Source organism: Pteropus alecto, unplaced genomic scaffold, assembly GCF_000325575.1.
Source record: "Pteropus alecto unplaced genomic scaffold, ASM32557v1 scaffold152, whole genome shotgun sequence".
NCBI classification, from domain to species: Eukaryota; Metazoa; Chordata; class Mammalia; order Chiroptera; family Pteropodidae; genus Pteropus; species Pteropus alecto.
In genome coordinates this window covers 11,400,418-11,411,296 of record NW_006432227.1, presented here as the reverse complement: position 1 = coordinate 11,411,296, position 10,879 = coordinate 11,400,418, and positions in this window count along the sequence as shown.

The following is a 10,879-nucleotide window of genomic DNA, read 5'->3' as shown; positions in this document are numbered from 1 at the left end:
CTCAGGCATTTTGGTTATAAAAGCATGAAGATAATCGACAGTAATGGTTTTAAGTTAGTTATTTGACAAGTAGGTCCCTTTGCAAAGAGTTTGTTAATTATTTAAAGACTCCATGCCACGGGGAGGCTTTGCTTGTTCTTCTGTAATTTGTATCATTCGCCTATATCTGTTTTTCTCCTTATCTCTCCTCTCTCTACTTGTCTACAGAATTTTTAGAAGTCTAAGATCTAGACACTTTAAGGTGCATTAAATTGTTTTAACCTTTTATATGGCAAATTCGCCCTGTCTTAGACCAGCTTCTGATCTTAAGGCTCATGTTATTCCATGTACATTTCTCTGACATGATGTAAAAAATAAACATAACAATAAGCATATCACATTGAATATATTTTCACAGTTCTCTTAGATTGCATTCTTCTTGCATCATTTTCTGGGGAAGATAGTGATTAATGAGTCACTAAATGCATATGATTAAAAGTTCACATGGGAAAAAGGTAAATTGGGAGACCTTTTATTCAAAGGTTGTGAGCAAATGATGTGTGAAATTGTTGACAAATTGCCTTCATTAAGCTTTTGAAGTAGACTCTTTTTTTCATAAATCTGGCTTCTTTTCAAATATGACTGTGCAGAGTTTTAAGACATTTACCGTCAAGTTACAATTTGCAATAATGTTTGTCCTTGAAAATCTTTATTCTTGAGAAAACTGCTAGAAAGTTTAAAATAAAGTTCTCTTTGATAGTACTTAGATGGATAATATTCCTTCCTGTGCAAAACATGGATTTAAATGCTGCCCTTTTATCCTCCAGATGGACAAAGGGAATAAAGATGGAACAGAAAGGGCTTTTTTTGCTTCATTATTGACCTCTCAATAACAAAGCCCTTTAACTAGGGGTCCCCTACAGACCCTTAATATTAGAGTACTTTTCATTATAGTTGTCTCTTTTTAAGCCAGTGCCATGTAGTATAGTGGACAAGACTGTGGCCTTGCAGTCTGACTGCTGGGGATTTAAATCCTAGTTCTGCTAGTTACTAGGAGTGGGACCTCAGCCAACCAGCTTAATTTCTCTATGCCTCAATATCCTCATTGGTAATTAAAAATAATAATATTTGTAATAATAGGATTGAACTGAATATTGAAATTTAATTTGAGAATATATATAAAGTACCTAGACCCTACCTGGCACACAATAAACTATCAAGAAATGATAACATGTACAATTACACATTTGCAAAATCAGCACAAACTTTGGTCTAAACTTTGAATTTGAAGAGCAAAGATTATCTAGGTTTCTTAAATTTCTATGTTTTTTTCCCACAAATTCATTATTTGGGGGACTTCACTTTTAGTTCCTATATTATCTGCTGGTATTTAGGCCTTCTCTCCTCTGGGGATCATTTTAGCAGAGGTTATATAATTATGATAATATATTTATTCAATGATTCCTGCTTCTTAAAATGGCTTTCCTGTAAATCATTTTTCTTTCTCACATACCCCTGCAGGTAATCAGTGCTCTGAAATAGGTGTTGTATAAATGAATAGATGGATCCTTAGTTTTCAGTTGGGAAAGTTGAATCACAGAGAAATAAAGTAACTTGACCAAATAAGTATCTAGCCAACGTCAGAGCAAAGACTCTAAGATCCAAAAATCCTGCAGCCCTATCTCCAACTGTCAAAGGTCTTTAAAAATCTATAAATATAACCTGGCATAGGTACTACACCAAGTAGGCTTATCTGACAGAGCTTGTCCTCCCTCATAATTTACAATATGAAAAACACAAAACTTTGACTCAGATCTTTAAGAAATTTGGTATCATTTTCCAAAATTGGCTGCATTGTGCTGTCATCAGTTTCATAGATAAACATTCAATAAGCTGAGATATGACGTTAAACTTAGATTGATTGACAAGCGAAATATCAATTTGTTTTTAAACCCATGGTATGGAAGAGTTGTTTGTTGAGAGATTGGGACACTGAGATGAGAAATTCTTGTCCATTTCTCTCTGTTTTAGTCTACCCTCAGTTCATCTCTCCTTTTGTGTGGCATTCAGCAAGGGCCTTAGCTTGGAGCTTATGTTTCGAGATTTGAGAGTTTGAACTCTACTGTTTAACTTCTGATATGTTCTTCAGTGATAAGACTTGCTGTATTTTGGTAGAAGAAGCAGCAGCAGTGGTTGGGAGGTTAGAAACCTCCAGCTTCAGAACAGGGACTGTTTGACCAATAAGGCTATAGCAATCCCATCAAATGTCTTCTAAATCTAGGCATTTGAATGTCACAGTGGACTAAAATGTCCTGATCTAAATGTCTCCTTGGCTTGAGAGTTGGGATCAAGAGAGAATTCCTAAGACACGAACCTACAGAAGGGAAGTTTCTCTTGTGGGCTACTTACTACCTGGTGGATTTCAAAGTATTGGTTTGGAAAAAAGATGTAATTGTGGTGTTTCATGAGAACCATTAATCTGCAGACAGTCTAGATGAGAATCAGATCCACTCTAGTGATGGCTAGAGTTAGAAGCAGAATATCTCAAAATGTCTAAATTGGTCAACGTTCTAGGAAAGCTGGAAGATATAAACAGTCATGTCTATGGACCTGCATGTCCCCTACTTCTCATGATGTTCCTTGAACATTTGTGGCTAGAGTGACTCACAAGAATTAGAAAGGAGGAATTGTCACCTAATATAAATATACATTATAAATCTAATTTATAGACATATATAATCCTACTAGAACTGGCTACCTAAAATTGCAAAAAGCATTGAAAAGTACACTAGGCTCTGTATAAGGCATTGAGTGTTACCCTACCAGTCCTGTTCTTAACTGCTTTACTTATTTTGGAAAAGTCACTCTGTGGCTCTAGACATCAGATTCCTCTTCTGTAATTTAATAGTAAGAATAAATCCTTTTTGTGTGTATATTGTGATCATTTCTACCCTTCTCTTCTTCCACGAATCCCTATCAGACAATGAAGAGCATTTCTGAATATCTTATACTCAATTCTGCTTTTAAGATGGTTCATTCTTACTATATTTCTCTGAGAACAAAAAATGTCTACACTAAGATTAGTGGAAAATACCAAAGTATCTACCCCGACTGGGGGAAGTGCAATATCCTAAACTGGAAGTACCTTGATGTGAAAACTTCATCTATCAACCTGAGCTTTAGAAGTTAAAGATAATCACGGCCTCACCTTGTTCAGGCTAACCACAGGCTCATAGGCTTTCGTCTTGAAGCAATGTCATTTCTCTTTACTCTAAAATGAACATAAGTTAAGAATTGTTGATGATTCTTGGTATATAAATTTTCCAAAGTTTTAAACCCAAAATTGGTGAGCATTATAATTTTCTCGACATTATCATTAACTTGCCCATGGAATTATTGCTATTAAGTAAAGGGTGAAATAGAGACAATTTTCTAGCTGACATATAAAAGTTATAATATACAAAAAGATGACTAATTATTCTGAGTGGACAAAGTAAGAATATTCATTAGGTCCCTTGTGAAGTGTGGTTGATTCTTGATCAATGTAGGTGTTGGGGCATCAACCCCCGAACAGTCGAAAATCCACTTTTGACTCCCCCAAAACATAACTGCTAATAGCCTACAGTTCACCAGAAGTCTTACCTTTAATATAGTTGATTAACACATATTTTGTATTTTGTATGCATTATATACTGTATTCTTACATTAAAGTAAGCCAGAGAAAATAAAAGGTTAAGAAAATCATAAAGAACAGAAAATATATTTAGAGTATTTATTGAAAATAATTCAGTATAAGTGGATCCCCTTAGTTCAAACCCCTGTTTTCAAGGGTCAACTGTATATATCAGAAGGGGTCTACTGGAAGGGTTATGGAATCCTCTACCCCTTTCCAAAGGTCTCTTACATGAGGATAAACGGGCTCCATTGATGAAAGATAGATTGGCATAAAACAAAAGAGAACAATCATTCCTTTTCATTTTTCTCTCCTGCCTATGTACTTCTACTGCATGTGACTTAAGTTATGTCTAGGTGACCCTATCACTGCTAAGTCTTAAATAACCCTGACTCATAGTTTGAATTTATTTCAAAGATAATGGAAAAAATATAGATTTATTTAGACCCTAAAATGACCATCATTTTGGTTATTATTTTCAGTTCTTTTTAAAATTTTTAAACTATATTTTGGCTTTCTTTTTTTAGGGTAACATTTTTCACCTTGAGTGCCATTTTTATGATTGACTTCAGTGGTCTGAAATTCCAGAGATACCTGAAACTATGATGATTTTGTAGGGGTTTTCATCTTGCTGAAAACATCCCACCATTGTTTCTCTTGAGACAAATCATAGCATCCACTTGAGGATGCCCTGAACACTCAATGATGCTTGGAGAAACTCATCCCTACTTCCCAGTCTTTCAAGGTATAAGAAACAAAACTCGAGACAGAATTGGTCCACAGACTGTCAAATAGGGACAAACTTGTATGTCAGTGTCATTGGAGCCTTTCCCTTGCTTTGTGTATGGGATTATTTCTCCAGATAGTTCAAAACATCTGCTAGTGCCTAAAAACTCTCATTGATTTCTGGATTGCCAGTTTGGTTATGTAATACTTACACTGAATACACCAGGCTACTTTCCAGTTTACTTCCAGATATAATTCCAGGGCTGATGTTAATCTGTAAAAGCACATGTGATTTGGATTTTGGCAATCCTGAAGACAGTTTCCTTCTCTCCACACCATCTTGATGGTTGATGTAAGCCAATGGATCCTGAATTTTACCTCCTGCAAGCTGGCAATTCCTAACTGATTAACTTCAACTCAGGAATTGGCTTCTACCCATTGGTCTGATGAGCCAATGTCTGCTCTCCTTAAGGTCATGATCCTGGGCATACTGAGATCATTACGGTGGGAGTGGGGGTTGAGATGTTTTTTGTATGTGACAGTAGAATTTTCTGACTGCAAAAATCTTTATTTTAACATTAGGAAAAAACTGATTTTAAAAGGCAAACCTGTAAACCTACTGGCAATATAATTCTACTCAACCTATAAACAGAGGAATAGAGTAATAGTTACTTTCATAATTTATTTCAATATTAAAGGAATGACTAGTGTCATTAGTACATATGATAGGAATATGATTAATGCAGACTATAATGATATGCTTTCTTTTGGTGCTCCAAGGCAGACAAAATTAGCATTCAATGAGGTTCTTTTAGGTTGCATAATTTACATGATAACAAAAACTTCTATAAAATTCGAAACTGTTCTTTTTTTTTTCTAATGGATTCTACATAATCAAAATGGGTTTTTTTGTTTGTTTGCTTGGGGCTTGATTTAAAATATTTTAAATATTTAAAATCAGTTTCAGTCCTGTACAATTTTCATACAGATCAAGTGTTTTAAAATATTTATGATAAAGAAAATGATTCCATCTGGGCAGGAAATTTATTACTGGAATATCATACCAGTTTGAATTGAAGCCACTGTGAGATTAATTTCTTCTCTCCTGCTAGAATATAAATGTGTTCTGACAGCTGCTTTCTGTAACTAAAATGTACTTATTTGCATTCAGTATCTTCTATTCAATGAAATCATATATATCAGAGAAATGCTGAATGGTTCAAGCAACAAAGATTGATTATAAATGCAAATGCCAATCACACATTTACTATTAATAACAAAGTATTGGTCAATGCTTGTTTTGAAATCAACACTGGTTATTTAGAGCTTTCAGAGAGACAATCATCGAGAGAGAATATCAGAAGAAATTGTTGATGCTTAAAAAAAAAAAAAGAATTACACAAAGGGAAAAGATGGCCTTGATATAACACATGTTTTTTAGATTTATTAGTGATTAACATGTCAGACATTCTTTTTCTAATTACCTTCCTTTTCACCGTGGCTAAGAGCTGAAAAGATGAGCATTATCACAGGAATAACATGCCATGAAGGATGTGTAATAATTTAGACATTTACGTAATATGATTGGAGTCTGTTTAGGTAGAGACAGCAGCTATGTTTTAGGCATCGATGATAATAAAAGAGAAGAGTTTCAAAGTAAGAAGCCAAATTTGTCACTCTTCCTTCAGGGACGAGCCTATCTAATTGAGGGGCCATAGACTCAAGCAAAAGGTTTGGAATCAGAATAAGTAAAAGGACCAGCTTCCCTACAGAAGCAAACAAAGACAAATAAACTCAATTAAAATTGAGATTAATTGAGAATAAAAATGATTATAAACAAAACGATACTAAGTCAAATTCTCACTTTACGTCTCAAAAATCGTATTTTCTTATTTTTCCCTCTTGAGAAGAGTTTTACAATTAGCTGAATGTGCCTTTGGCTGGAGAGCCTTTTATTCTAAGTATATCGGTCATTGACAAAGGCATCTAAGGCAGTGCTGGAAAGAAGACAAAGTCAAGCCCCCCAGGGTCCACATGTTTATATACCTCTGCTAACAGTGATCTTTGAGCCAAAAGATAAGTTCTTGTGGGGGGCAGGAAAGGAAGGAGGAAGCAAGAAAAGAGGCAAAGAACTGAAGGAGATTCTTTCTCTATGAGCATTCAGGTTGCAAAAAGATTTAAGTTTATTTGACCATAACAGGCTCTATTCCCTGAAAACTACTGAGAAGTTTTAAGAAAAAAAAGAGAGACAATTATCCGTGGTAAATATTTACAGTGCACTTCTCTATAGAAAATCTCTAATTCTATTCTTCAAAGAGGACAGAGTAATTTTATAAACAACCAAAGGAAACACCATAAGTGGCAAATTAGAATGAGAATTAGACAAAGGGAAAAGAGAACAATATTAGGTTTTGTTGCTTGAGGTCTAGAATACTCTAGAACCTCATTGACCTGTTACAGACCAGGAGCTATCATTGTCCATGGTCAGCATTTGTCACACAAATGGTGTTTTTGAGTCATTCTTGGGAGAAAAATGGAGAAAGTATTCCGTCACTTCGTTCTTGCAGTTCTGCCAGTAGCAATGTAGAGAAAAGTATGAAATTACAGTCTAGATTGTTCAGAGGTTTTCTTTTTTAATAGAAAATCAAATGATCTCGGGCTCTCTGTTGAGAGATTGGAGAGGCAAAAGTTAATATTTAACGCTCATTAATGGATATTTCCCTTCTTTCTTTCTCTCTCTTTTTAATTCTTAACATCTAATTTGAGGTGGATAAGTGGTCTCATGTCATATGCGGCTCACCCAAGCAAGAATAAAAACATCAAAACTACATTTGTGAAGTCCTGCTGCCTAGCTGTTGTATCTGCTCAGGGCACCGAACCCTGGGTGGAACTATTATTTGAGGTTCATTTACATCCCCATGTATAATTACAAAGGCAGAAGGCAAGAGGGAGGTTCTTTAACTTCAGACTCCATAAAGAAAAGGAAAAGTGTGAAAATGCCCAGAAACCACAATAGAATGAGGAATACATAATCGACCAAATAGTTAGGAAAGTAAAGTGTGATACTCGTACAAACTCAGCCAACTACAAACGGCATGCAACTTTCTGTTAGCCAACATGTGTTGCTATAAAACCTGGGGTTTGACTCCAGCCATGTCGTCACCAAGCTGTGAATCTATCCTTGTTACTAACAGTCTTATTTCTCTAAACTTGTGTTTGTTATACTCACTGGTTTTTGATAAGGAGTATCTTGATCTTTCTCAACCATACGGATCTCTTTGGAAATGCTCTCTTCGACGGCTGTGTTATATCAATCACATGGATGTATTTCATTGTGACTTCTTATGCCTATTTACCCTTATTCCTTTGACAACTAATGGTGGATTCTCCTTTATGTGTCAAATGTGGTTCTTGGTTCCTGCCTTCGAGGAACTCAAAATTGACTGGGAGACAGACAAGTGAACAGAGTGTAGGAAGATGGGAGAGAACAGACAGATTCATAGGTGACAGACGGAGGAGACAATGGTGACATTCCGGACTCAGTGATCCCTCTCTATTTTGCATGACTCAAAAAAAATGGATTCAATGGAGGAAAGTTTCTGGGATTAAGAACTATTTGGGAGGTGATACATACCAATGTCATATTGTCTCTGCGGTTGATAAAATCACATTGTAGAACCAATGCCTGTTCCATCGATGCTCTGTGTCTCAAGAATTATGAATTTCAGAGTTCGATAATTCAGGAAGGAAATGTCACCTTTTGTGTACATATTGATCATATTTATGAGGCTTAGCATTAATACTCTTAATTCCCTATTTAGAATATCATTTAAAAAATGAAAACATATTTAAATGTAAAATCACTTTTCAAGCCATAGACAATTTTTAGGAAGGCACATTTTATATTAGGAAATATTATTAACTTTTTAGGTTAGTTATTAGTACTTAATTTCCCATTCAGAATAAAACTTATCACTACAAAATGAAAGTAAACCAATCTTTTTCCTCGCAGTCTGTATTTAGATATTGCTTAATTTTTTCCTTCAAAATGCAGTAGCCAGTGTAGTGATTTTGAAAATGGTTTATTAGCTAGGGGTTCTTAGACAACAAGCTCTTAACTTCTGTGGGCATCACTTTTCTTGTTTTCAGAAAGGAAGTTATTGAAAAAATAATCTCTAAAATGACCTCAAATCTTAACAAGTTTACCTTTCTAAGTTTCTCCTAACAGTAATGTCCTGTGAATGAGTTAGTAAAACGCCTGTATAAGCTGGTCCAAATTCTTCTCAAGAGCTGCAGGGTATAAATACTTTAGGGGACGTATTGGGATAAAAAAAAAGATAATAAAGACAAGGAAGTGCTGCTGGTCTTTCCTGCCCCAGAAGACCAAACATTCTGAATTCTCAGCCTGCCTGATAAGAAAAAAGATAAGGGCCCCCAAACCACTGGATTCTCAAGAACTTTGGTTTTAAAAGTTGTCAAAACTTGGCAGCTTTTTAACGTTTTTATGGGGAAAATGGCAGTGCCTCTGGGAGATAATCCTGCTGCTGGCCTATAAATGGGAAAAGGGGACAGGTAGCTCTGAAAACATTTTCCATGGTGGCTTACCTATATTAAAACTGTTTGGTATGTTCCATACCTTCCATCCCTAACCGTTAGGGCTTAGCCTCAAGTTGGTTGTAGTAACTTGCTAATGGATGGTGAGTGTGCATCTTGGTGGGTGTTCTTAAGTGAATTTCTGATGAACCAAATCAGTGAGGTCTTTGGGGCTCATAGATAACATTTGAGTGATGTCTGTTTTATGTTTTAATTTAGTTGCTGTTTGGTTGAAACCTATAAAAGTCAGGGGCAGTGTTGAGGAGGAGGAGGAGGATGGTACTTGGAAAATGACCATGTACCCATAACGCTGAGAAACTCCGCAGAACAAAATTCTAACTCAATGTTTACCCAAGAACATTAAACCGCAGACATCCTTTCTCCCCACTCGAACATCAGTTAATATCCCACAAGTTTTACCTTGGGAAATGTCTAGCTACTTGGGAAATGTCACCTTGGGTAAGTTCTAGCTACTAACCAAGGGGTCATTTTGAGGTTATCGCCATTGCCGGAGTCAGTGGATTCAGAAAGGAGATATTTTTCGTTGCAGAAGGTAGCAGATCGGTGTCTCCTGAGGAGTTAAGAAAGTCATTTTAGAGAGAAAACTGGATGCCTTGGAGTCAGTGCGGACTGGGGTTGGGGAGATCACAAGCAATGAAGACCCTCCTTGCTCCGCTGGAGAATCAACAGTCGTGTTGGGGTTAGATATATTTCCTTTTTATGTTTTATTCCCTGATAATGAGAAAGTACTTAAAGACATTCAAGGCTACTGTGTACCAAGCAGAGGCGGTGCTGGGCAGCGTTTGCTTTGCTATTTGTGTGAGGAACCCTTATTCACGGAACACATTGCTGGATTTGGGTCTGGAGAAGGGCCTTAGGAAAATGTGGTTCTATAATCACTCTTCTCCTGGAACCTAACAAGGCTCATATCCCTCCTAGTGTGCTCCAGATCCCCTGTGCTAGCCCCACTGTCTTCAAGTTGTTCTTTAGATGATTCTCATTGAGCCATAAGTGGGTCCTAATTTTCTAGGGGAAAAGGTTTCATTTCTCACCTATGATTGAAAGCCAGCACCAAAGTGCAGTATATGCTACGGTCAAGTCATTATGTTGACGTTCACCTCTGAGTCCATCTCATGCCCTCTTGAATTATAGTTACCCCTTTCCCCTAGGGTGACACCAGTGTCCTCCTACGACAGCTGGCTTCAGTTCCACCTTTTTGATGCCAAGAGTTTCTTTGTTGGTTCTCAAGTTCGCTTTTCTCACTGAGAATAAGAGGAATGATTCCATGTGTATTCTCTGTTGGCTTGTGGTCATGATTCCTTTCACTCGTCTAGATGAAACTCAAGGCCATTCTGAGATACGGTCTTTCCAAGAGAAGGTTATAATGTTGATATTGTACAATTGGGGAGAAAATACTCACATATGAACGGGATAGAAGTAGTATAACATTTCCTCTTCATCCCAAAGTCAATTGCTTTAGTTTGTCTAGGATATCTAAACATCTATTTTCTCCTTTATCAATTTTATTTCTTCTCCTGTTCATTAGGTCAAAAAATATCTATCTCGTTGACTCAGTTTGTCATCAATTTGTTCATTACTTATGGTATACTGAATATAATGCACTGAATATCAAAGAAAAAAACATCATCTATGTCCTTGAGAATCTTCTTCTTGTGTCCAGAAGAAATATATATAAACAATGAAAAAATAATAATAAGTAACGACACATGGAAAACACGGTGTGAACAGAAAAATAAATGGCTAGAGGGAGAGGGATGGAGGAAGTTTTCTCATACCCTCAATGTGAAGAAAATATTAGAGCTATTCCTTGAAAGATACGTAGAAAATCTTCAAGTAAAGAAAAGCCTAAGTTTTGGTATGCATTTAGCGGGTAGAAATGAAGCAGGG